The sequence below is a fragment of the Dermacentor andersoni genome, chromosome 10 (genome assembly GCF_023375885.2).
Source record: "Dermacentor andersoni chromosome 10, qqDerAnde1_hic_scaffold, whole genome shotgun sequence".
Lineage (NCBI taxonomy): Eukaryota > Metazoa > Arthropoda > Arachnida > Ixodida > Ixodidae > Dermacentor > Dermacentor andersoni.
The window spans coordinates 58,474,385-58,501,987 of record NC_092823.1 but is presented as its reverse complement, the minus strand read 5'-3'; the positions used below and the strand labels follow the sequence as shown (position 1 = coordinate 58,501,987).

Genomic DNA, 27,603 nt, shown 5'->3' with positions numbered 1-27,603 from the left:
ATAAATTTCTTGAGTTGTTCGCTCTTGACCTGCATGTACCAGCACTCATTACTCAGGCTTCTCAATCAGCTTTACTTGTCCCAGAGTTATTATTACAACATTATAGAATTCAGAACAAAAAGGGTATTCCAGTGGTGTCTGGAGCCCATATTCACTTCCTCTGAAGCATGACAGACTTCAGGAAAGAAAACATCCCATAAGTCTTAAAAAGCTGCCGGACACGTACATTTTATTGTTTTACCAGATGAAAAGAAATCAAGGAGAAACGAAGTGCACCGATATAAATAGCAAGGCAAGGGCAATGGCAAAAAATTATTTTCAGAAATCGTCAGTGTAAAAGGAAATTTTGGGGTTTAACGTGTTAAAACCACTTTCTGATTATGAGGCACGCCATCGTGGAGGACGCCGGAAATTTCGACCACCTGAGGATCTTTAACGTGCACCTAAATCTAAGTACATGGGTGTTTACGCATTTCGCCCCCATCGAAATGCGGCCACCGTGGCCGGGATTCGATCGAATCGAGCAACCACGGCGGGTAAATCGTCAATGTATTGAAAGCAGATAAATGTAGTAAATAATTTCAATATGAATACTAGGCGCACAACAATGACATATAGTGCGATTAAAGCTATGCTTGCAAGGAAAAACAGCACCTGGAGCAAATGAAACAATCTGGGCTAATGCAATCGGCTTCGTTTGTATTGGCCTCTATGTAGTGAAATTGTGAGATAGGGGATGGTTAAAAATTAGGGGCGATATATATATATATATATATATATATATATATGCATATGTTGTAGTGAAGAAAAACAGCACACGAACAAGGTCAGCCAGATCGTCTGTATCATGCCTGCAATGGATCCAGTGAGCCAGCCGGATGGCCAGTGTTTTGCACGAGTGTGAGTCGTTCGCGCAACCAGCTGCTCCTGCTCTGCGTCACCTGCCTTCTAGGTTAGGAACAGTCGCTACCCTTTGAACAGTGCTGGACAGTTCAAAGGCCTTTTAAAATCTATGCACAAATGCGAACTCCATGGAGTGCTCAATGACTTAAAAAAATGTCCTTGTAGCTCCTTTGTTTAAGCATCAGTCCCGAGGAATATCATTGCGACGTCAATTTAGCATACTGGAGATATTTTAGGCTCATACCATTACGAGTTAGGTTTTTCATAGTGTCCATTGTCCTGCGTGTATGTCGCCCATTTTGTCTGTCATACGGCAACGCCATTGACCCTTCGTTATAGCGTAGTCTCTCCACTATACGATTAAATTGCGGCCTCAATGAGGTGGAAATCGCAGCCATACGAGTATTAAAATTTGTCTACTTTTTCACTGTCTATAATGAGGCGTTCCGTACTCTTATCATGAAAGGACCTCAATTACTGCTCCAAAGACGCTACTGTGTTTAGATATGATAGCTTGTATATCGGCTCTTGAAGCATTTCCACACATTTTGACATTCCTAGACGCTGTTTCGCTTTAAACAAGCCGTCACTGCATAAACGCATCTGCTGAAACACAATTACAAATAACCCGACGGCATACATTTACAAGTGTTTTCATCTGGCATCCAATGATTACTCGCTGTTGCGTTAGGCTCACATTTGCTTCACGCAAGCGGCGTCACTTATTTCGATAGCAATGTTAGCCCTGTCACAAGCAAAAACGTCTTTCAAAAGTTGGATAGAGTCCCTACATTTTCGCATGCTTCTAACGCAAAAGAAACGCCAGTTTGTCAATGTATAAAAAATGCTCACTTGGAACAAACATAACTTGCTGACGTGTCTGCTCTCAGGCACATTCCTAAATCAGCTGTTAGTGCAATACAATGGCGATAACGGCGTCCATTGCGTTTGTCAGAAATTGCCGTTAACCTTCCAAAATATTTTGCAGTTCATCTAAACCCTCTCATGATTCTACTGACGCTATTCTTCGGCACGCATGCGAACTATGCAAAACACGTGAATAACATAAGTACCAAGCATTGCAGGGTGCATAACACTAACTAGGTACGGCACCAAGCCACCTGTGCAACCTGTCAGCTCGCGACGGGCGCAGAGTGTCGGTATTATGCTTGTCTCAACACCGGCGGTTGTGCTTACGCCGCGATGGTTGGCGCACTGGCAGCGCAGGAAGTGGGCGTAGGTTGCGTCGACATCGTATCTCAGTCTCCGAACGTCAGTGCAAAAGTGTTGCGTCAGGTTCAGCGAGATTTGTCGAGGCTCCCATGGTTCAGTGCCAGCGTTGTCGAGGTATATTACGAGCTGGCGCAGAAAGGGCATGTTCCTGGTAGCATCCAATATTCGTGCGAGGTTTCTAAAATTGAGATAAGACAAGCAATTTTTCTCTGCACCTGATTTTATCATTGAAACGCAACAAGGATAATGGCTGCCAGCAACTCAGCAGTGAACAATATAAATGGAATATTGTTTCCAACATCCACATCATTATAAAACAATCACATTGAGCTTTGCTTTCTTTGAAGTGCTCAAGTGTCAAGAAAAAACTTCCTTATTCTACCACTGCAACTTACCCATGCTATTCTTAGGCAGTGAACATATTTCCTTGTGCACATTGTTGGTTAAAAAATGAAAAAATAAACGGACGAAAAATTTTTATAGGCACTAAAAGCCATAATATTGTGCACCCCCTGAAGAGTGAACAAGTGCAACGGCGATTGCAAACGAGCTATCAAAACGATTCAAATGTGACCCCAAGAGCAACTCATATATAGATAGCGACCCAATTTGTGTGTGTATGTGGCTTTGGCAGTCTTCCTAAGTGGGTCTCTATGTTTTATTCAAAGGGCCGCAGAATTCATGACACGAATAGTGTCAACAATGGTGTGATTACTAGTGAATCAATGTAGCGATGCTCCGTATTGCCACTATAAAACCAATGTACGGCATGCACTGCCAGCAGGACACCACTTTTCCGCTTCCATGGGGAGATACCTTGCTACCAAGCAGGTTGCCGCGAAGTCGTCACAAATTTCTTGGCCTGGCCACCCAGATTAGGTCTGTGGCGCGTCGGTGATTCTTGTTCGACAATTAGCGCCTGGGAAGTCTCCATTGGGTTCCATCTTTTAGCGAACAGGAGCACTTGCCAGCTACGTTTGGAAAGGTATGAAGATGCGTCTTAACGGCGTCTTAAGAGCAACAAGGCCCCTATGAGCTATGCCTGTGTTCCAACGTCATCGCTCAAGACAGATTGTGATGCATCTCGTGACGTAGTTGCAACGCCAGATACTCCTTAGAGGACTAACCGCGGTGCTATTTCTAGACCTCTGGGAGCATACGATAACGCGACTCATGAGGACACACCGGACGCCTTCAAAACTGTAGGGATTGGTACTCACACTTAAATTTCAATATGCACATATACGCTGGAAAGTTCTTTGTCGTATCTGAAATGGCGGAACATTTTAACAGCGCAGCTGCTTAAGCTTTCATTCTGCCGTGGAGCGTTATTAGAAAAGTCAGCTCAGCTCAGCACTGCGCTGCCTCGTGTTGCCTAGCAACCACCTGCGATAGCACCAAGATACGTAATCTCCTCGCGCCCCATGCGCGTACGGCGGAGTCATGACGTCACAGGCGACTGAAGGCTCGGCAAACATCTCGCCTCCTCTGCTCCGTGCGTACTTGCTGCTGCTATGGGAAAACTGAAGAAACTCAGTACGCCCGAAGAAGAAGCGGCTTACAAGGAAGAGCACCATACTGCCAAGCGAATAGCGATGCTTCGCCGCCAACCTGAGCTGGAACACCCCGCCGAAGCTGTGGCTGAAAAGAAGCGCCGCCGAGTCAAGGATTGCGAGTTTTAGTCCAGGGAACGCGAGAGTCGCCGCCCGAACAGCCGACGTCGCCGAGAAAGCGATGCCGGCCTGCGACTACTCGAAAACTTCCACGGTCAAGCCCGCCGAAACACGCGGGGTGCATACGGCCAGCGCAAATTTCTGGGCATAGAGTCACCGAGCCGATGATCCCGAGTTTCCGGCCAGAAACTAGGAACGCTGCCGACTGAATGTTGGGTGCCGCCGGGCATAGGTAGAGGGCCCGCGTGTAACCGAGAATTTCAAACGCGAAGCTCGCAAATCCATGGGAGGTACGAACGGCCGCTTCGAGGGCGAATTCCTCAGCATAGAGCTTGGGCACAGCTGCGGCGTATGCGACCGGCTCTGGTTGAATGTGAATCTCTCCACGGTGAGCTCAGCAATGCCTTCCGTGACGCTACCGACCATGACGAAAACAACGACGATGGTCGGACGTTGACGACGAGAAGAGGATCGAAGATGACGACGACTGGTACTGATGCGCTGCACATAATAAATTGACATAAACGTCCCGTGGTTTGTATGCGGTGATCGGGGGGGAGAGGGCGGAGTGGCTGGGTTTTGTGTGACTTGCCGGCCTGGCCGTGTATGACCTCGCAAAAATTTTGCGACACTTAGCAAATGGCGGCGACACTTAATATGAGCATACTGAAGCCATGCTTAACATTGTAAGGCTTAGCAAAGCCTAGCAACGCTTGGTATGAGCCTAGCCATGCCATGCATGACATCGCAAAACGTCGCAAAACCTACGAACACGAAACATAGGAAAACCTAGCAACACTTAGCATGAAGCGTCGCTAGCCATGCGTGACCTCCCAAAACCCCAAGGTACACCTCACTATTCCTAAATTAAAAAGCGAAATTGTTTAACAGGGAGAGGCGACAACGCACGAAGAAGAAAACACACAGGGCAGGTGCGGACATCCGCGCCTGTCCTGTGCGTTTCTTTCTTCTTCCGTTGTCGTTGTTGGCACGGTTACATAATGCATTCCAAAGAGCAAAGCTGTGGTGGCGTCAACTGAGCTAGGAGAAGTTACATTACGATTTCCACACGAGGGGTACTACGGCCCACTCCGCGTTCATACTAACGGTACTCTGAAATCTACGTGCTCGACACGAGCACTTCACATTCCAGAAAAGCTTGTGTAAATCGAGATCAAGAATCCTTGTCTGGCGAATGCTACGGAAGCAAAGCGTCCGACGCTTTGGTTTGCATACTATTGAAATTAAAATTATAGTGACATTCTAAGTGCACTTCCACCTTCGTTGGCGCCGTAATGTACAGTATGAAGGCCAAGTGGGATAACACCTTCGCTGCGGGCCACACACTTTAGTTGTAAGTGAAACAATGCGATGTTCCTCTGTGGATGGTGGCTTCCAGCTCGAGCAAGGCAATGAAAGAAGGGGGTGCGTTCTGCTTCGGTGGCCTGTGCGCATCGCGCAGCCGAGCGCGGACACGAGGGCCCGATTTCGAAAACGATCTGATGAGTACAGACGCTAACTGCGGCGAGGGCTGGTAGCTTTGCGTGCGCTGTATTATTGCCGTTTTGTTCGTGCTGTAGCGAGAGGCAGCAAGAAGGTTGAATCACTCGCTGCTGCTGCCACTGTTCCGCATGCCAGCCTTTCGACAGCGATTGTCGGCGCTTATCTAGCGACCCCTGTTTATGCTTGCGTGTGCGCGCGTCACACCATGCTTGCCAGTTAGTCAGTAAGCAAGTGTTTAGAAGTTTACAGAGCCGATAAAACGACTATAAATGCCGTGTATAGCCCTCTAGGAATTTGCTAACGTAAATTAACCTTGGCCTTCCGAACGAAACTGCTACGTTTTTCTGTAGAAACCCCCTCAACCCTGCACTATTTCTTGGGATTTGGAGGCAGCCTTTTGATTTATACAAATTTTTATAGGCGTTGTTCTGAAACAAGTGCCACATGCAAAGCAATACTACAATGACACTATCAAGCAGCCGTTCAACGACATCGCATCACTTTATCAGTGGCAGCCGGTACACTATGGTGACTTTAAAAATCATTCCGCTAACTTATCAGCCAAGTTTCCCTATGGTAGTGGAATAGCTGCTTCAATTCGACTTGCAAGAGCTGGCGCTGCAGCTATACTTCATTGTTTCATGTAAGTCGGTCATTTCCAAAAAAGTCGCATACAGTTCCCGGCTTCTTACTTGAAAATCAGCTTGCAACCTGCGCTATCAATGTGTAAAGAAATTTGTACCGACTGTTGATTAATAAGGCGTTTAACAAGTCACTCTTTCATATTAGCAGAGGCTGATAGCACTACCTGTGGAAGACTTGGAACTGTGAAGGTACTATAGCACGTCTGCTTCTTTGTGTACGTTATAGTACAGAGAAGCGAGCGATGTGTACCATGTTAAGGATACTTCACAGACGGCCAATATCAGAGATAAATATTTGGACAGTGGTAGAAGTGAAGTTGCGCAATGAAGACGACAGCGCTAGTTTGCTTCCTGAAGTCTGCAGTCCTGCGAGTTATGTTTTCAGAGTAAAATGTCCCACTACAATTTTCGGCACCAAATATAGATTCCGTGCTCGTTTTTTGTCGATCGTTTTGACATGCTTGTACGCACCTCTTCTAGCGTTTTTCCAATTAGGAAAATTTTTCTTAGTTCCTATGTTTAGAAATATTTCGTATTTTCTTCATACAAGGCATTCAACTCAACTTTTTTGGTCGCCCTCTCAGCATTTGAGCGTGCGTGTCTTACTCCCAGTGATAGAAAAAGAACCACAATAATTTCACAGTAGGTCATGTAGTGGCGGAGTTGGCAAATCTATGCAAAACATCCAACAATTCGCAATAAACCTTTCTCCCTTAAATTAAGCATGCTAAATCTTGTCGAAAGCATGGATAATTGGGGTTCTACTTTCTTGAACAGAAAGGAAGGAACAAAAACCTACCTGTTGTTAATGTCTAATTCGAGACCAGCATCCATTTGGAGCAATTCACGGAACATTTCCTGTCCTCGAACGTCACGATTTAGGAGAGTGACGTCTTGAAAGCCTATATCAGCCTGTTCAACCATTCTTAGTCGACATAGATTACGCAGATACGGTAACACAAAGTCTATCCACGGGTCACGAAATGCAGAGACTTCAACGTCAATCACTGCGGTTCCGTCTCGCAAAGTGAAGCCCCGGTAGAAATGTCTGGGTGACCGGGAGTCTGCCGAGATGCTCAGGGTTAAGCGGTGAATACAAACGTGAACAGTCAGCAGCGCCCTTGTGAACGTTTCCCATTCGGCAAGATGACCTGCGAATAACAATGGTATGAAACTATTTCATTTCTCGAAAGTGTGGTTGTTTCGTATATACGCGTATAATGGAAAACTGACGTAAAAACACAAACAAGGTTTATGAATGCTAGCTGGCAATAAAAATGTTCTCTTAGAATTCTCTGCCCAAACCATGACATTTAATCAAAGACAGCCGCAGCTTACAGTGCGTCTGCTCCTGTTATAATGGTCATCGTTCAGGAAAAAAAATATTTCTGCGATTTTAAACATTAAACTTACGCACAACCTGTTCGTTATACTAAATAATGCATCTTTGGCTGGCTGGATATCGTACTTTCTTTCCCAGCGTTCGCAACATGTATGTTTCAACTCTACTAACTCACCCTTGATGCCTGTTTCACCAGGTGTTCTCCATGGTTCAGTACGTAGTCCTCAGTTATTCATGATTTATATTAAACGTCTGCCCCTAAAAACCTCAGTTAAAATACGCCGTTTTACTACTGATTGCGTTTGATATCATACAAAATTTCATCATGTTGTCCTTAACAATTATTTTGCTGACTTCTGCAACCGGTCCAAAGCATGGCAAATAAATATCAACATTTCCAAAACTGTCTCGATATCTTTTACACGACGCTAATCCCCTTTTTTCTTTGCTTATGCCTTTAACAATATTACTTTAAATAGGGTCTTCGAATTCAGATACTTAGGTATTACACCAACGCACCATTTCTCTTGGTCGACACATTGAATGTCTCCTGTAACAAGGCCCTTAAAAGATTGTGTTATTTACATCGTAAGGTGCTGTCTTGCTCCTCAAGAAACTAAACTTCTGACATATAAAAAGCTCATTTGCATCATCCGCGAATATAGCTGCGTTGTATGGAACCCATACAAACATTGTGACGTCAAAAACTCGAATCAGTGCAAAAAAGGCAGTGTGTTTTGCTTGTAGGAGATATGACAAGGAATTTTCGCTGTCTAACTCTTGCAGAACGTCGCAAACTTCAATGCCTAAAAGTCCTTCACGCATTATTCAATCCTCATCGCCTATCATCTGTAGATAACTACTTGACTTCTTCCAAACCCTCATGCGTGAGTCATCAGTCTAAATATCTCAACCTTTTATGCCCTCACTGATTCCTTTAAACATAGCTTTTTTCAGTCAACTATAGAAGTCTGGATTTCATTACCGGGCAACTTCCGTTCACTACCACTGAAACAATTCACGCGAGCTTGTTTATAAATGTTGTATGTTTGCTGTTCATCCCATTCCTGCAATAGTCTCATTGAAGCTGAAGTATGTAAAAATAAAATAAAATAAAATAAATTAGCTATTCAACAAACTGAAAAACACGGATGAGCACTGAAATCTGCAGATAGCATTTTCGGCATGAAATACACGGGTATGCCTATGCAAGATATCTAACCTTAATAATACTGCAATAAAAATTGCCCATACAGGTTCTTTGTTCCTAGTGTGTCGTGGATAGTATGCCGTTATCATGCTGTAGATAACACTCGGGACGAGTAGGACACAGAGGGTGATCAAAATTAACATTTACTCATTTCCTAAAATTAAAATGATAATGAAAGTTCGAACATAAACAATGCGGTCAAGTTATTAGCGCGATCGTAGCATTCTTGCAAGAGTAATCCATACAGAAAAGAACATTTGCACTCGGATATCTCGGAACACGGGCTTACTAAAAGAACTCCAATAAGTATGTTTGTGCGTAAGTAAAACTGCCCCTTAGTTTTTAATAGAAACATGCCCTCTTGCTGCAATAACTAAAAAGATAAATGTTTCATTTTATTTATTAAGGTGTTTGGCGGCCTTCTCAATTGGAGTCATCATGGCGCCGTAACATATGTGCAGGCGTAGGTAGATTTGACGAACACCTTGGCTCCAAACTTTTGAAAAACTGAAATTTAATTTTGATCATCTGACAGAAATATTGCAGTGGTGGCCTCACCTCTTTTTGTAAGAGTGAGAATGCACGCCTATTATTGACGAGTGAAGTATCATGAAAGAGCGCGATATCCGCGAACGCGTCATTTCACGCAGTTTATGTTAAATATTAAACAGACCAGTAAGTGAGCACCATACTTAACGTGATTCCAGGACCTAGATGACTTGCGCAATAACTCAGTTTCGCAAACATAAAGAAACATCCAAGTCGAAACTTATTGCTGATATCCTTATACTTGAAGCGGGTTTATACTCGAAGTTTGCTTTATTTGACCATCAAACTTCTTGATTTTATAAACCTTCCGCTCATAAGCAATTAATTTCGTTTATTTGAGCGTAAACTTGGCAAGACTGACACTCGTACAAAATCTTTCAAACATCTAGTCAACATAACTTTCAGGCAACATGCGACACGTCTGTTACGCTGGTTGTCGAAATCATATCACTGAATAGGTAGGGGAACGAGTGTTAAGCAATTTCCCCGAAAATGAGACGTTAGCGTGTCCGAATACCGAGTAGAATATGGGCATTTAACCCATACATTCATCAAGTTCCTCAAAATATAATTGCAGAACGTAGCAGTATTACTGTTGCGTTCTCAAGCCAAAATAAATGAACAAGTCTTGGCGGGAAGAGCAGACCAGGCTCACAATCACTTTCTTTTTAATGCTGTCAGATTTACTGGGCTGGGGTGACTAACGGTTGGACAGGCGCGCCCACGGCGAGCCATTTCACAGACGAGTTCTCGCTACCGCTCGTCGAAGGCTGCCAGTCACTCGAGGGAACACACAACGCGTGGCCGTCCCATCTGTTTTCCGAGTACGAACTGAACCCAAACGAAGCCGGCGTACCTCTCGCGCAATGCTTCGTTTACCGTGCAGGCTCAGGGGAACATTGAGTAGCGGGGTGACCAAACTATGACACTGTACTGTCGGTAGACGTATATTATAGAATTCTGTCATTCGTTTGGATCGTTTGATGACAATACGTCCACACTCCAAATATATTGGTGCATTATGTACACTGATCATTTTTAAATGTTTGTCTGCTGGTTAATATGGTGAAATAGGCATTATGCAGATAGCGAACGATGAGGCGTAGGAAAAGTGCTCAAAATATGTTCGCATACATATCCATGGCCCGCCACTATTGTAGAACTAGGAACGTAGAATTAGGCACGAATCCTGCGCAATGCAGCTTAGCCTTCTGGCTCCCGGAGGTGCGTGTAGCATATGCGAAAGATAGAAGCACGCACATAGCCTCATTCATGGCAACGGAACTTTGTAATGTTGTTGAATATTGCTAGACTTCTGTCGCATTGTTAATACAATTGGTCGTTTTTTCAGCTGCTTACGTGTTTCTTCCGGCGCTCCGGCTTCTTCATCGGCAAGCATTAGCGTAAGGCGGCAGGGCCCTTGTTCCAAGACTTCGAGGTCTGGAAGCACGCGCACTCGTATGCTTGCTTGGTTTTGCTGGCCGAGCGTCATCCTTCGTGTATGTGCGCCAACCAAGCGTTCCAAACTCGGGCCTGCGACGGGCCTTCGTGCGTTCGCAGTAGCGTCCCGAGCATTGTCCTCTGTCGCGCACCACGAAAGCGCACCGTCTTTCTGTGCTTCGGAGGCGCCGCTTCCGTTTCCCTCCCGTGAACTGTGTGCGCCCTGGAGAGGAAACGTATACGTGATTCTGGAGCAACAAAAGGAAATTGGTGAACAAAGTGTATCACGCACGACGTTGCTTCAAGCATTTACAGAGGGAAAAAGCACAGCCTTCGATATTAGTTTGTGTTATTCTGCTGAAACAGATATAGAGCTTTAAGTTAGAAGCCACCTACTGGTGAATTCATCGCCCTGCAGTCACAGTTTGGCTGAGAGACGATGTATTGACTCAAGACAATGCCGCCCAATGCAGGTTCTTTAAGGAGCACGTAAATGGTAAAAGCACGCTTGCATACTCTCCGCGCCTAAAGCCAGCCGCTAAAGGCTCATTCACAACAGGCCAACACGACACCAATTTCAGTCTGCCGACGGTCAGCCACAGCATTTTTGCCTTTGTGTCAGCGCATCTCTCAATATGTACCGACGGCGAGCTCTGAGCCGACCATGGGGAGATTGCCGGTGGGGGGTACATTGTGACAGAGGCACCGATACGAAGGAAAAAACGCTGTTGCCGACAGTTGGCAGACCGAAATTGGGCTCGTGTTTGCGTAGTGTAAATGAGCCTCGAGCATCGCTTGACGTATTCACAAAGCCTATATGAAAGGCATATTTTTTAAGCTTGCATGGTATATATAACCACTCCTTTTCAGGAATCTAGCCATCTTGACTGCCAGACGATCACCAGAGGCTGTATTTAAGCACCTCACAAGTATTGGAAAAAAATTACTATATCGCTATGTATAGAAAGCACCACCTTTATTTCACGAGGAGACCTACGTATCGCAGCATCTGTCTGCAGCAGTATCCAGCGGACACTGGAGCTAAAATAAAACATATCCGGTACGAATAATGAATGCGACATCATGTGAAGAAATGACTTCAGAGTAAAAAAAACTGAGTGACCTTCCACTCTGTGAACACTGATGGCCAGCGAAATTGTTTTTGTGGGTCGCTCAGTGGCGAACTGCACCTGCGCCGCGGGTCAGCCCCACATTGCACTATCTTCGGGATCGGTTCACGTCTGCTTCACCTCCGCCACGGGTCACCCCGGCATTTTAGGACCTTCGGGATCGGCCCACGTATGGGAAAGTTTGTGTCTCCACACCAACACGACCATTCGGAACCTAGCCCTTAACAGCTTCGCTATAATTTGCAGTAACATATGTTACTTCTTCGTTTTTCTAAAATAATTAGTGAATTAATTAATGACGACGACGAACGTGGCAGCAGTGGCACGTGCGCGTTCGCGTGTAGCGCCGAAGGGCACCAACGAGCCAGCTGTGGCAGAAGATGACACAGGAGCTAATTGAGATAATGATAGTTTTGTTTTACCACACGGTTACGATCCTGGTGGAAGTAGCCCTAAACAGCTTCGCTTAAACATGTTATGCACTCGCAATGTAAGTGATCGCTCGAAATGTTACCGTGTGTTAAATTCTGTTTGAATTTTGTCCGCAGCACAAAAAAAAAAGATATCATGGTGCCTGGACTGCGGCAGCCCGCTGCAAGAAATAGCTGTTGCGCTAATTCCTGTCCGCCGGCGTTGTTCTCACGGTAAGTGGGAGCCATATTTTCCAGTAATCAGTGGTACCAACTACAGGATTATTTGCCAAATATAGAGACATATAGCACAATTTAGAGAAATTGGGGATTCCTTCTACATAAAGGAATATTTTGAGTAAGGAGAAACGAATGCTTCGAGGCCGCGACGACCGATACGTGTAACTGCTACCGCGAAGGCGTGTTTGTATTCTTGCGGCCACAAGTAATACCCGCATGACCATGCTAAGTATGACTAATGATCGTGGTGCAGAGTAGTGCGGGTATCTTGCTAAGTAAACTACAGGGTACGGATGCCCTTTCTTCAACCCCCTCCCCCCAGATAAACAAAGGAATTACGCGGTATCAACAGAAAGACAACCAGCACCAAGCACGATAAGCCGTCCCTGCGCTGAGAATCTACACATGCATGTGGTAAAATTTAGCACGAACTGGCAAACGACACAGCAACCTCGACAGAGACAGCAGTTGTGACGTGCTTAGGCGAGTTCTCGCATGTAGGAAAGAAAAAAAAATGGCCGCGTATTTTAGTACTGTGAACGACATTTACTGTAAACGACCTTCAGCACGTAATTGTGGATGTGCTCCACCGGTACACTGCAAACGAGAAATCTCATTGCACATGCTTGACAATTTTACAGAAGTGTGGTAAAGTCGCAGATTGCGTTGTCACGCGTTTTCCGTTGTGGAAGGCCGGGCACCCATTTTCTGTTCCAATGTCAGAAAACGTTCCACGTAATCCTTATTTTTTATGTAGAGCAAAGTATGAGCATGCGGACGTATTCTACTGCGGGTATGGAGACTTCAAGCGAAAGCATTTTGTCAGCCTGACAAACTGCAATACAACATCATTTCACTAGAGTGAAATAACTTTTTATTCCGATAGTTGATATCGAATATTGAAATGAATTTTACCAAGGTATTTGCCGTATGCTTGCATGACACAAAACGTATCTTTACATAAAGCATGTTGACAAACTGAACTACCACATCTCGCAAAAATGTACGGAAATCAGGTAATCTTTTGAAATAGTTAGGGGGAAACAAGCTTCGGAGGCTGCCAATATGGCAATCAAGAAACAGTAATAGGCTGCGCAGTGCTTTTAGGCCTCTTGTCACCGACATGTCTTGTTGCACCTATTGCGATTTAAGTGAGCTAAGTAAGCCCAACAGCACCCGAAGATTCAAGCAGCTACCACCTTTGGGCGATGTAAATTATGTCCATATACACAACGCAACAATTCCTGCAAGATGCAGATTTAAATCTTTTATTTCACTTTTCTTTTATTCCTCATATGTCTTGCGGAAAGTTTAACGAAATATGGCAAAAAAATATATAGGTATATAATATCACCAACTTGGTCAGCAAGTAGGGATGTGAGGTTAAATTAAAAACATGTAGACGAGTGAGCTTAACATGTAATGTTGACGGTTTCACTCGTTTTTCGACATGAGTTATGCTTAAGTGAGCGAGAATATAAAGAAGGTCACTCATTCAGTCTACATTTTAAGTGCTTGAATAAGGTAGTCGATTTCTGCAGTCGTCATTACGGTGCCTCTCATCCAATCGTGCGTGACAAAATCCTGCACTATTTCATACGCTGCGACAGAAACAGATGCTTTACCCCCCTAACAGGACCTGGCCACTATATCTTTTGTTTGCGAATTGAAATTTCAATCATGCGTACTTACGAGGGTTCCATTCAGAACTGTGTCGGTAGGGGGATCTGACGAAGGCTCTGGTAGTGGTACGTCAAGGGCTGAACGCTGGCAGTGTTCACCATATAGGGTGCGAGATCTCAATGCAGTAAAGGTGATTTCACTACTTTCATTGAACATGACGACAGGTGAGAAAGGCTGTGATGACCCTGCAAAGAAAAGAGGCTCTCCTTCTGCTAGCCCACGTGCTTCTGACAGGGCAGCCTGCGGTTGTCCATGTGTGTTGATGAGGAAGTTGAATAAGGGCCTGAAAGTGAAAGTTATATAGCTTGAGGTGCTCTGTAACTGAATACTTGAAGTTCAGTCTGTTTTGCATGACTGGGTACTTTGTCTTCTTGGTGTATGCCTTGTAGAGGTGGTCTGAATCTGAAGTGAAAAATGTTCGTTCTGGAGTTCCTCCATTTGGAAATAAATTGAAAAGTTAATTGAATGAAACTGAACATTTTAGCAAGTAAACCAAAGAAAACAGGGTGGTCTGAAATCATGCTAAAGTTAAGCTTTCCTATGCGCAGACTTTTACTATGCGCAGCTGCTCTGCTGACTTACTAAGAGCGTCAACGTGACCTTTCGAACATTCAATAGGCGTGGTGAGTGAGCCAGTGGAGTATTTAAAATGTATTTTTGCACATTTATCTTTATTTGTTTCTCTATGATTGATGAATTTCAATTGACAGTGTTATTCCAGTACAACGGAATAACAAACACCACTTCTGGTCCTTTCATGTCTAGGTGCTATTATTGACTAACATTATCTATACGACCTACAATGACTAAAACGTATTGCACATTCCGCATGTAATAAATAAAAAAGACAAGCAAGAGCTATCCGGTGTCAAAGGGCAAGCACTCTTGCCAATATGACGTCGTGAAGATTTCCGGACCAAAGTTCGCAATCATTCCCGCACAAAATAACACATGCAAGATCACTATCGATTTATTGTTATTCATTCACAGCTTTCACAGTTTAAGCACCAAGGCTATTTTTGGTGTCTTAGGGATGCTTCTGAATGACGAAATAACAATATTTCTGCATTTAAAGCTTTTGTACGACGTGGTCGGAATTTCGGCTTGTTGTAACGTCAGGAATTATTTGCCCTCCAATGTTCTCTAAAGATAAATTATACTGCGCTAGGATCTGCCATTTTCTACAATAGAGACAAAAATTGTGTTTTCTTTTGAAAACGAAACTAAGACGTAAGACATGTTGCATATATACATGGCATATACTCAGTGCCAGGCACGTACCCAGGAATTTTTGCCTGGTAGAGGCAACCCACGGTAAATTTTCTATGAAAATTGGCGGGGGGGGGGGGTATTTTTACTTGTGCAAATGTGAATACCGCCCACCATTCGCGCCAAAGACGCGTAAGAACGCAAAATAGAAATTAAATGAGGTGTATCTCATCGTTACGCCTGTGAGATGCACCTCTCCTGTAGGTGGCAAACAAGAAGCTAATCAAATGGCCTCGCACAGGAAAGACGCGCAGGCTGAATACCGCCAAGTATTTGCAAACAAATGAAAGTGAAAAATAAAGATTTCTTGTAGCTTGTTTTGAATTAGATCTGGAAGAATATATAGAGAAAAATATATATTTGCGGAACAATCAGTTCTTTCGGATCCCTCATTTACTGCTCTACCAAGTTATGTGTCAAAACCGACCCGTATTGTTATTTGGGAAGTTGCGTAAAGAGGCGCAGCCGCCAGTCCCATACACCCGTGTAAAGCGCAGGACGCTACGGCTCTAAACGTACGGCACCCACTTCGGGAGGTTACAAAAACACCCACATAAGCACAGTAGAGAGGCATTTGACGGCATGACTGATAACAGTAGAAGCGTCATTCAAAACACACGGAATTATTCTCCACTTACGGTGGATTTTTCTCCACTTCCTTTTTAAATAAGAATTTTGGTCCTCCATAAATATTTTCTCAATTTGGTTAAATTTGGTAATTTTCTTTTCCTTCCTGTATGGCTGTTGCCTTGGCTCTCTCCCCTAGTAGACAGCCTAATTTCTCAACTCCTGATGCGATCTTTCTTCCAGTTGGCGATTTTGCACGAAAACTGCTGTACAATTAGGGAAAAACCAGACGAGGTAATGAATGACAGTCATATTCCTTATGGTTGTACGGGTTATTGCAGGGTTTGATAATGGACGCGGTTTCACACGATTTTATTTTCCACGTTATCTAAGCATATCGCGGTTATATGCTTCCGAGGATCGGCCAGCCTCACTGTGAGCCGTCGCTCGAGGAAATTATGAAGCAAAAGAAAAAGTTTAACGCAACTGGCGTTTTCTCCGGCCGCAACTCGTTCCACGAGCATATAGACCAGCTGACTACGAACCGAATCCTTTGCCTGGTCCCTGGATCAGTATAAACAAAGATGGTTGAACTAACAATGAAACAGACGTGTGTGACCATTGAATTGACGGGGACAGAAAATGTTGATGGCGAAATAAAATTACATAAAGGAAAGAAAGGTTTAAGCTATGCCTGCTAAAAGATGGGGACAACTGAACGCAGCTCGACTTAATGGCGCGGCCACCGAATCAATGAGAAAGCTGGTCTTTACACCCCAGGAGATGCCGATAACTACCGCCATCGAAAAGGACTGAAAAGGGCAGCAACATGTTGACCGCCGAATAGCTGACAAGTCTCTTGATTGATTTGACAGCGCTTTAGCAATGTGTGTGAGTAGTGGCGGCGTGGAAAGGAAGGGGGGTGGGGGGCATGCCGCCTAATTTCAGGAAGGGGAGGGGGCGCGCCTCTCAGCTTTCTCCCTCATTACGCGCCTGCTGATCGCAGCGCTTGTATATTGTCTGGAGCTTTTATTGTCCTGTTTGTTGGTGTGTCGCACCAAGCAGCTCAAATAAAAAAAGTCATATTTGTTTTCGCTGTATTCAAGATATTGGTACATTTCTTTATAGACAGCACAAGAAAACAAGTGCCTTATTTCTTCAATGCTTTGTAGCATGCGTGGAAGAGAAACAAAATGTGGTTTACTCATTCTTTCTTGGTTACAAGACTACAGAAAGCAGCCAACAAGGGTAGAGAAGGCATACATTATAATTATTCCCTTTATATGATACGTACAATAATACGTAGAGCAGAAATGAAAGCAGGCAAAGAGTTAATTTCTCTAGGTGAAGAGGGAATGCCCAACTTTCTTATAATACGAGCCTTTCTCTACCAATAAAACATGCCGCAGTGGTTCTGATTTGATTGTTTGTATTTTAAAACAACTTTTTCTCAACCTTAGCACTTTTGTTTTCGATGTGTACTAGAGATACCTTGCAGGGGAGTAACTCTATCGTGCCTTGCTACTTGTGCCCCTTTTTCTCAATCCGCTGCCTGAAAAAAAAAAAAAAGCGACGTACCGCACTCGCTGTAGGGCTGCTAATATGCTTGACGGGTGGACAGCCGCTATTGCAGCCGCGTGATCTGCTGAAAGAGCGGTGCTGTCCTCATACGACGGCTGCGATACTTGAGAAGCTGGGCTGGACGGAGACTCGACGGCGTCGGAGAAATTAGGCCGGGCTTCTGCTGCAGCACCATGTTCATTTGACGCGACACCTATGCCTGAAACAGGAGGGAGTGCGTCAGAAATAATATATTCGGTGCCTTTCTTGAGAAACATTTTTTAAAATCATTGGCAGTCATATTTACGTAAGCGAATTGCCGAACACATTAAATTTGTTCCCATTATTGTAGGAAAGATGGGCCTTAAGGCAAATTATTTATTGCTAGCGATTATATCTTGGTAGTGTGTAGTTCTATCTCCTAATTAAGTTGACAGCAAAAGTTTTAACGATCTCATGTGGAGCTGTAAAATATGTAAAAACAAATAGGTTTTTGTGAGGTGCCTGCTTACTGTAGTGGCGCGAGCATCGTTGGGGAAGGCACCAGCAGCCTCCTCGCCCGCCAAAGCAGGAGCAGGAGACGCAGCTTAGAAGAGGAAAGCTGTCCACCAAACCGTTCAGATGTCTGCAAGCTCTCGTACGACAGTAAGTACGTTCTAAAAATCTACCATAGTGGACATTCGGCGACGAACACACCCTGAAATTCGGTTGTGCTATCACAAACGCCATTTCAAACAGAGCACTCCGTTTAGCCATGAGACTACGACAACCACAAAAATGTACAAAATGACTAAAAAAAGAACTATCTGAAAAGATTACGCCTATATGGGATCGCTGCGGACCGTATCACTTGAAAAATAAAGCGTCTACATATGTATAAATTATAGAAATTGTTTAAGTTTTCTGCAATGTTCAGCATGCTCTGTTTATCTCTGGATGCCCAGATTCTCTGGATAATGCCGGTTCACAATCTCTGAAACTTCCACGACATGCGCCAATGTGCCGGAACCGCAAGCATGCTCAAATATTTTTTGTGATGATCGGAAAAATTTAAAGAACAAACGGCCCGCAACGTAGAAAGGGTGCTGTGTGACATAATTTATACATTTTACCGCAAACTTCATCCAAACTTTAAAGGAGTGTTCCATTCATGAACACAACAACCGTATAATGCAGCCAGGTAATTAAGACGAAGTGCTTTAAATGCGCATGCCGTTACAATTGAGTACCCTCCCTTCGTTCCTTACTAGAGCTTGTTAACACTTCATTGACAAGTGTTGAATACAAGCAACACAGCAAAAAAACATTAATTTCTTGCCAAGTTTCAATATTGAGTACGAAGTTCTGGCTGAATGTGCACGGCTAACACTGAATGAGAGGCAGAAAGCGCGATTTTTTGGTTTGGAGCAGAAACACGGTACGAACAAATTTGGCATGCGACTCGCTTGCTTTTGAAAGCACTGTCAGAGGAGGCAGACCCATGCAAGATCTCCGGCTGCAGTTGTGACGCGAATGGGCTGAAAATTAATGAAGTGTACACCTACAGTTCGCCTACGATGAGAGTTGCCTGCCTGTGCCAAATCCAAATAAGAACTTTAGGTGCCTTGGGGTGAAGCCCACTTCCAGTTTCCTGCCTGAGGCTTTCCCCTTACTGCTGCAAGAATTTCCGCAAAACATCCTTTGTTGTTTCATTTTTTTATTATGCTCATTCTCGAAGTGTTTTGCAGATACAGAAATAAAGTAAATATTTTTGGTGGGGCATTGATATGTCTCGTGCGTAAGAGATTATATTTCTGCTGTTACTCGACATTATATTTGAATAAAATGTTTCCCGCTCGGTTACGTTGGTGGATTCCGGTGAAGGTCACGGCTGGCTCCAATGGCAGTGTTCAACATCTGTGGGTATGAATATGCGTGTGACCAAAAAAAAAATTATTGCAATCGCCGGTAAGGTAGCTAATGATGTTTGTATTTTTTCAGCAGTGCACAGTAAAAATTGTAAAAACAGAAGTACCCCATTCATTTCTCTGTCGTGCACTTCTCGACTAACATTTAATGTAAGAATGCAGGGCACTTTGCAGACTAGATGTTGAAATTCTAGGCCTCAGTAATTAGCGTGTAAACTATTATGTCAGCGCACGCCGCAGTGATTGTCACCTCACCGCTTTCATCGCGGCGGGCACGGCAAGGAATGGAATGTTCTGCAATGGGGAATAATGAAGCAATAAAACGATGTAAGCCGATCAAAAGAAGTACTAAAAAAGGATTAAATCTTAAAGACGTCTCGGCTTCCCCACGGTAGCCTTGTTCACAATGGGATGCAGGAAAGTTGACGGAGCCTCATGCATACTTCAGAACATGACGTAACCAGCGAGTGTATGGCGGGGGGAAGGTGAACACTGGAATCGTGATTCTTCCCGCTTACAAGGGGAATGCAACAATGCTAATTGACACGGATGTCTGCAAAAACAAGATGTCGGCCCTACTTAAGGAGAAGGACACTTACGTCCGGCTCACTCGGGACCCTGCCTTCAAGGTTCAGAGGGACTTTCAGGCTTTCCTGGTTGACGTGTTCCGCTTCGTAGCTCCCGAGCACAAGTTTTTGCATTTTAAGCTTCTCTGTCATCATGGTGCTGCACCTGCACTTTATGGCTTTCCGAAGGTTCACAAGCCTAACATCCTCCTGCGTCCAATCTTTGACTAGACCCACTCCCCTCTCTACAAATTCTCCGCATACCTGCACCAGCTTCTGGCTCCACTCATAGGGAAGAGCTCCACGCATGTGAGCAACTCCTGAGACTTTATTGAAAAAGTTCGTGATGTGTCTCCAGACAGCGACGAGGTGATGGTTTGGTTCGACGTGGTGTCGCTGTTTACCTAAATTCCGACTGACCAATGGGTGCATCCGTCTCTGTTACCACAGCCAATCTTACGATGGAGGGTTTGGAAAGCCGTGCTATCGCGTCCTTCAGTCCTAGGCCAAAAGTATTTCTGCAAAACGTGGACGACTGTTTTTGTGTGATTCGGTGCAGTGCTTTGGCTTCGTTCACTGCGCACTAAACAGTCAGGAAAAGGCCATCCCGTTCACAGCTGAAACAGATCGACAGCAGACTCCCTTTTTTGGATGTACTCGTCACCAGACGCGATGGACGGCTCTCGTAAAGCCTATGCCGTAAGGACACTCACACTGGCTTCTACCTGAGCTTTCAATCCGTTCATCCTGACAATCACAAAAGGTCGGTTGCTGCCTCCCTGCTCAACTATGCGAACCGCATTTGCATCACAGCAGAAAGTCGTTCCACAGACTTGGGCCACGTGCGAGGAGATCTCTCGGCGAGCGGCTATCCCACGTGTTTCATTAAGTGCTGGGGAACACCGCCTGTCCAATTCAGTGCGTCCGCCTAATCCACGACCAAGAAGGCGTGCTGCCATACCCTACGTTCCAATGATAAGCGAAACCTCGTCGCGCATTCTGCGCAGTTATCACGTTGAGGTGGCGCACGTGCCCGTGTGTAAACTGAGGCAAACACTCGTTGGCGGCAAGGGCAGGCTTCCGAGAGAATCCTTTCCCGGCGTAGCCTATAAGATACCTTGCGCAGATTGTGACTATGCATACATCGGTGAATCGGGCAACTTCAAAGAGAGACTGAGACAGCATCAGAAAGATGTCGAAAAGAAACGTGCAGTTTCGAATGCCCTTGCCGAGCACACGGAAGCAACGGGCCACTAGAATGACTGGGATCGCTCTAGAGCTATCGGCCAAGAAAGAAACCGGAAACTGCGACAGTATCTGGAATCGCTGGAGATTCAACAAACACGTCACACGGTTAATCTAAATCAGGGAACCCTCCCCCCGCCATACACGCGCTGCTTACTTAACGTTCTGAAGTTTACGAATGCTTCCGGGAACTTTCGTTCATCCCAGTGTGAACAAGGCTTCGGTAGGGAAACCGAAATGTCTTTTAGATTTCATCCTTTTTTAATACTTCTTTTGGTCGGTGTCGGTCGTTTTATCGCTTCATGCTTCATCCCGACCAGACAGGCTTCCGTCAGACCTTCGACTTCAATGGCGAATAATATTCTCACTTGTCCTAATAAACGCGGTGTTTTTTTCACTTCTGAAATAACCCTTACCGACATGTGGAATGTTTCTAGTAGCTTACCTGTACACAGAAATACAAATATTGCTAATTGTTCTTTTTTGTCCCAATGCCAACAATCCCATCATCATGGGTGATTTTTCCAACTACAGCCGGTCTTTAGGCCATCAGACATCTTCCGTTTCACAACTCTCAACCCAGCAAGGCAAACACTTTGGGTATTAATATATTAATTATGGACTTTACGCGACACCGACAATATACATTACAGGCAAGACATAGTTGGCAGGGGGAACAATAATTCTGGCTACCCGGGGCTCTTTAACCTTCACCTTGTTTTATCGATAAGCTTCCGTCGCTGGCGGGATGAAATCCATGGCCTCGAGATAAGAGCTGGAATGCCATAGCCACTCTGCTTCAGTATAGGGTGTTTTTTTTTTACTCTATTGTCATCACTGAGAGGAGTGACCGTTTAAACACTACTTACTTTGTTCATCCACGTTCCGATTGCCTGGCCCCGACACATTGTTAATGCGCTCTAGATTTCCTGATGAAGTGATAAAGGGACTCCTCAGAGGCCCTCCTTCATAGGGATTCCGTAGCAACCTATCGCTGTCGGATTGCATAGGAGAATCAAGTTCCTGCGAAATTTCGCTTGTTTCACCAACCTGCGAGAAGCCAAATGAATGAATGAATGAATGTTTGATGCTAAATGGCGGAAGAGCCAGGTATGGCCAAAGAGAGTCATGCCCGTGGTAATGAATGCGCAGTATAGTTATGTGTTCTATCAAGTTGATGTGACGTGGCTATAAAGGGGCTTTAAATATAGTTGCTCTAAAGTGCGTAAAATTGATGTGAGGAAGAGTATGGCAATGTACAAATGACGTGTACTACGAGTGTTAAGATGTTTTGCGAAAGAACGATACAATAGACAAAATATGTCAGAGGAAAACATTCACTGCAGCACTGCTGCCTCGTTAGAGCCTTTCAAAACCAAGAGCGTGGAGGCATGTGCTGTACAAAACAATTATCACAGCGGACCTCCGGAAAAAGAATGCACTACTAACTTAACGGACCTATAACATAGGGGATAAACCATTAAAAATAACCGATGGGTGTTTTTGGGGTAAAGAGCTGTTCTTGACCAAGAAACACAGCCCGGTGAACGGGATACAATAGCAATATGCAAGAGCAAAATGTTTCTTTCTCTCAGCTTTGGCGTCCCGGTACCAGGAGGAGGTTGGAAGGTCATTTCCAGTAAATAGAAAATTGTGAGTGCTAATTGTGTGTCCTATTGAGACGACAGAAGAGGACATTGGTTCGCCGCGATTTTGTTGCGGAGGGCCAACAACGTAACAGTGGCTTCATCACACCTCGCGTATTATCTATTTCTTTGTCCCACAGGCGTTGCCACTGGTTCCGCAGTTTATTTCGTAAGAAAGGCTTCAGATCTGTGACAGGAACAGCAGCGGTAGGATTAACAGCGTGTGATGCAATCGATGTGGCCATCTCATCCGCCAGAACGTTACTCTCGATGCCCCTATGGCCAGGCACCCAGCATATAATAATATGCTTATTTGATAGATGGAATATTGGTCATGAAGCACTGGATTTTTGTGCTTACAGAGCGAAATCGAACCCTTCACGTCGCTTAAGGAGTCCATACATATATAACTGTTTTTTGAAGTTTTGATTTCCGTATATGCTTCACAGCCGATAATAGTGTGCAGGCCTCGGCTGTTAAGATACTTGCTTCCGGATGCAATACATCGGATGTTGAGAAGCATGGGCCGACGGCTGCATCGAACACCCCGGCATTTGACTTCGGATCCTCTCTGTAGAACTCAGTGCAGGAGTGCTTCTACTGGAGTTCTAGAAAATGCATTCGGAGTTTGACCTCTGTGGTGTGCTTAGTAACTTCTAGAAAGGAGAGGTCGCATTCTACCACCTGCCACTCCCAAGGAGGTAACAGCTTGGTTGGATGCATTAGGTGGTGCTCGAGGAATGGGACATGCATTTCATCGCTAAGCTCCCTCACATGCAGCGAGAAACCCTCTCTTACAGAGGCCCAATTATGCAAAAGTTAGAGCACACGTCATGTTAATAGTATTAAAACATGGATATTCATGATTAGACTGTATTTTTAGAAAATATGTGAGACTGATATAGGATCTCTGCAAATGGATTGACCACTCATTTGTATCGGCGTATAAGCTTTCAATAGGGCTTGTCCTGAAAGCGTCAGTGGCTACACGGATACTTAGATGATGGACTGTCTCTAGCATCTTTAGCGTGCTCGAAGCGGCATATTTATATACGACGGCACCATAGTTTAATCGTGATGGAAATAGGCTCTTATAAAGGTTCATCAAACACACCCTGTCGGTAGCCATGTAGGATGGTCTATACTTTTCAGTAGGTTCTATGTTTTTCTACATTTATCATTAGGATATTTAATGTGTGGAATGAAAGTAAGCCTGCAGGCAAGTATAATACCTAGAAATTCATGCTCTTGGTTGACAGGTATTTCTATCCACACAGTTCAACACAAGGATCTGGAACCAGGCCTGTCTTTATTGTAAAAAGAACGCAAGATCTTTCGTTGGGGTTGATTTTAAATACGTTTTTTCTGCTCACTTCGACACTTTGTTCAAGCCCTGCTGTACATGTCTCTCGCATTCCTCGAGGTCGCAAGATTTTAAGTCTAGTTGAATGTCGTCCACATAGGGGGAATAAAAAGGCTGGTGGTAATGAAGCCCGAAGCGTGTTATATTCACGATAAAGAACGCGCAGCTAAGCCCGCCCCCCTTGGGTACACCAGTTTCTTGCTTAAGAGGTCACGACAATGGGTTGCCGATTTTCACGCGGAAGATACAATTCAACAAATAGCCTTAAACTGTGTTTTGCATATTTCCATGATTGCGCATTCCTGACAAGTCTCGCAAGATCCCGAAAGGCCACGTTGTGTCATACACCTTCTCCATATCCAGGAATATCGATAAAATATATACTTTGTATAAATGCATCGCGGATATAACCTTCAATGCGCAGAAGTTGATCAGTTGCGGAACGCCCTTCTCTGAAGCCACACTGGTAGGGATAAAGATTGTTGTTGAGTTCGAGGAAATGCATAAGACAAAAATTAATCATTTTTTTCAAAAAAAGCTTACAAAGGCAAATTGTAAGAGCTATCGGACGATAACATACCGCAAAGGAAGGGTCATTACCCTGCTTTAAAAGAAGGATCACAGTCGCTTCTTTCCATGTGGATGGAAGGTATCCGGCAGCCAAAATAGTGATGAGTAGTGCGAGTAGTGTAACTTCTGTGTCAGTGTTTAAGTTCACCTCATACATGATTCTATCAGGTCCCGTTGCCGTGCTCTTGAATGAGATCAAGAGAGCTCTCAACTCGGTAACTGAATGGCCGGTTATAGGGTTCATTTTGTTTTTCTGCTTATTTATATTTAAAGGATTCAGAATAGCTGATTGAGCTCGACACACGCTCAAAGTGCTCCCCAAGAGAGTCTGCCTAGTCTTGCAAAGTATTCTCTTGGTGGTCCACCAGAGGCAACGGACGGATTTGTTGCCGTTTTAGCTAGCCATTCCACACTTTCGCCTCCTTCGTGTACGAATTTATACCCGAGAGGAACGTCACCCAGCTTTCTCTGTTTGCCTGACGTCATGTACGCTTTACCTGTGGCTTATTTTTTAGACTCAATTAGATTTAGGCATTTGGCGGTCTACACAATACGCCCCATTCCTTGTTCTGCGTCTTCGGCGCCTCTCTACAGTCCTCGTTCCACCAGGGAACACGTCTTGTAAGTTAACCATTCGTTTGAGGGATAAAATTTGCAGTTGAATCAATAATAAAAGCCATTAAACCATCTATTGTAAAATCATTTATAAAATCTCGTGGTATATTTTTAAAATGCTCTTAGTCCACCGATTATAATTTTTATCGAGAAATATGCGGAGGGTTCTGACGTAGAGTTATCAGGTTTAAACTTATAGCAAAGTGGTCACATCCGTACAGTTTATTGATATTTTTCCATTCTAGGTGAGCCAGAAGAGAAGAACAAGCAATTGCTAGACCTATCCCTGAATACGTGTTGTGTTGGACACTGCGATACGTCGGCTCCTTATTAAACAGGCAGGCACTAGAGGGCATAAGAACATTTTCAATCGATCGACCTCTGGCTTCACATCACGAATCTCCCAACATCGTCTTCTGGGCAATAAACCACCCGCGAGTATGTAGGGGCCAGGAAGCTAATTAGGTTATAAAAATCACTTTTTCAGAGATGATAGCAGGTATGTATATATATATATAATGCTCAGTGACTGGTTTACTTATAAGGATTGCTCTAACAAACACTGCCTCACGTGGCGTCTGAAGGGCGACGTGTTTACAAGCTACCGGCTTGTCCGAAAATATTGCAACACCGCCGGAGGCGTTAGCCTCGTCACAGTTTTTTGGGAGATAGTGTAATGGCGAAGAAAATTTGCGTTTGTGTGTTTCACTATCTCTCTCTTGAACACACAGCAACTTTGCATTACGTTTGTGTAGGAGTGCTCTAATATTTTCAAGGTCATTAATGAGTCGTCTAACATTCCATTGTAGTATTTCTGCTTCCATTATGATAAATGTGTTTTGTGCTGCGTGATTAAGACACGGATATTAGCTCACGGGCCCTTTGCAGGCGCCGTGACCGGAGCTTTCTCTTTTTTGGAGCAATCGCGAGAGTCTCGCTGCTTCTTAAGGGCCGTCTATAGTCCGACGTAACGCCCGCGCGCGCGCGCGCACGCTACGTCACGTCGGCGAAAACGACCCCTCTATAGTCGGGCGTACCGGCGCAGCCAACGTAACCGGCGGCTTCCGACGCGCCCCGACGAACCCGGGGCCGATATGGCTCCTGAGCCATTCGCGCGTCGGAGTCGGCGGAACTCTCGCAACACAATGCATTGCGCGCGAAGAAAAGGGCGCCAACACAACTCCGCAGACGGCTTTGTGGACGGCGCGCGACTTGGCGAACGTTCTGCGCATGCTCCGAAGATAGCAGCCGACGGCACTCGTGTTGAACAGCGCAACCGACGTAGCGTAACTGACCGCGAACGGCGCTCGCCCACGAGCCGATAACGTCGGACTATAAACGTGCCTTTAGGCGCTGGTGGCGCCGGCTCGCTAGACAACCTGTTGTGTCCATCGCCTCTAGCGAGGCGCTCAACACGTGCCCTTCCGAGCGCTGCGTTAGACGTGAAGGCCTCGCCACGTCGGACGAGACCCTTGAAGCCACTGGCCCGGAGGTTGATGGTCCCTTTTTCTGGGGTGCCGGAACAGCGCTAGCTGTATCCGCCGGGGAGCCAGATGGCGCCACCACCGGCTCCCTGCGTGTGGGCCGGACAACCGCCGGAAGCCATTGTGTCGCCGCCCCCTGATGCGTGACATCGGCTACTGAGCTCTTGGGCAGGTAGGATACTTGTCTGTGTGCCTGCTTGAAAGTAATATTTTCCTATGCTTTTATCGTAACAATTTCTTTTTCTTTCTTGCAGAATGGGCACGACCGTAAGTAGGCAGACTGCTCCCCATCACAGTTTACACAGTTGTGAGTGTTCTCGCAACATTCAGAGGTATGTTCATGAGTACTGCATGTCGCACAAGTTTGGCGACCTCGGCACCTCTGTGCGGAGGACATGAGGACAGGAAAAGGCAACTACTGATTTCCCCGGGTGAGTCAGTCCGGAGGTGCCGTCTACGTGAAGCCGAAGCCAAAGGGGTGTGTTGCCTTCACCGAGGGGCCTTAGAGGTCCAAACACTCATCATCTGCTCAACCCACAGGATCCCCTTTTCCCAAAACGCCTCGAAGCCGCGCACGTTTAGACGCCGGATGGTCCAACCCTCATGTGCTCGAGTACGTGGTGTCCGAACACATCAAACGGCTGCTGACACAGATAGCATTTCGAGGTGCGAGAAGCCAATGTAGTTATAAAGGAGGCTGTCTGTCAGAATATACTACGAGAGCAGAGGGTGTATTCTTCACGCATCTCGTTGGAAACAACCTAACAGAGATAACATGACATCATTCGTCACTAGCGAAACTAGTAAATAACAGCAACGTTCATGGTAGGCACCTGGACCACTAATTTGCT

General features: G+C 45.0%; 1 long non-coding RNA gene across 1 annotated transcript; it reads right to left on the bottom strand.

The window, feature by feature from the left end:
- Nucleotides 1-6,629: 6,629 nt before the first annotated feature.
- On the bottom strand, nt 6,630-14,293 carry LOC140213489 (uncharacterized). The gene is made up of 3 exons (XR_011890334.1): nt 13,970-14,293; nt 10,417-10,720; nt 6,630-7,107 (listed from the first exon to the last, which is right to left on the bottom strand). It is a non-coding gene; the product is annotated as an uncharacterized lncRNA (long non-coding RNA).
- Nucleotides 14,294-27,603: the final 13,310 nt, after the last annotated feature.